The sequence below is a fragment of the Dipodomys merriami genome, unplaced genomic scaffold (genome assembly GCF_024711535.1).
Source record: "Dipodomys merriami isolate MVZ:Mamm:240054 unplaced genomic scaffold, mDipMer1.0.p SCAF_43, whole genome shotgun sequence".
NCBI lineage: Eukaryota > Metazoa > Chordata > Mammalia > Rodentia > Heteromyidae > Dipodomys > Dipodomys merriami.
In genome coordinates, this window is record NW_027205937.1 from 12,060,620 (window position 1) to 12,061,355 (window position 736).

General features: G+C 43.1%; 1 non-coding gene across 1 annotated transcript; it reads left to right on the plus strand.

The window, feature by feature from the left end:
• Positions 1-294: 294 nt before the first annotated feature.
• On the plus strand, positions 295-400 carry LOC138807741 (U6 spliceosomal RNA). Its single transcript, XR_011366258.1, has one exon. It is a non-coding gene; the product is annotated as a U6 spliceosomal RNA (small nuclear RNA).
• Positions 401-736: the final 336 nt, after the last annotated feature.

The window sequence follows — 736 nt, forward strand, 5'->3', positions numbered from 1 at the left end:
TTCATGAAAATTCCTTTGAACTTACTTTTTTGAATTGTCTAGTTTAAGAAAATCAGTTGCACTTTATATATAAAAAATGTTTTGTGCGGGCTCGGAAGTTGGCTCAGTTGTAGAGCGCTTGGCTTGCATGCCTGAGGCCCTGGGTTCTATTTCTCAGCACCGCATGAACAAAAAGCCAAAAGTGGTGCTGTGGCTCAAGTGGTAGAGCGCTGGCCTTGAGCTGAAGAGCTGAGGGACAGTGCCCAAGCCCAGAGTTCAGGCCCCATGACCGGACCCCAAAAAATAAAATGTTTTGTGCTCAATTCGGCAGCACATACACTAAAATTGGAACATTACAGAGAAGATTACCATGGCCTTGTGCAAGGTTGACACCTAAATTCGTGAAGTGTTCCAGATGCTGGAGAGGATGTGGCCACAAGGAACCCTACTGCATTCTTGGTGAGAGTGTCAACTTTGGAAAGTATGGAGGGTCCTCAAAAGACTCCATAAAAAGCTCCACTATGACCCAGCAATCCCACTTTTGGGGATTTAACCAAATGTTCACAAATAAACTACCATCACAACTATGTTTACTGCAGCATTATTTACAATAGCTAAGATACGGAACCCACCCCGATGGCCCTCAGTAGATGAATGGATGAAGGAAAATGTGGTATATGTACACAATGGAATTCTATGCCTCCAGCAGAAACAATTACATCGCCCAATTTTTTAGGAATTGGAAAGACTTAGAAAA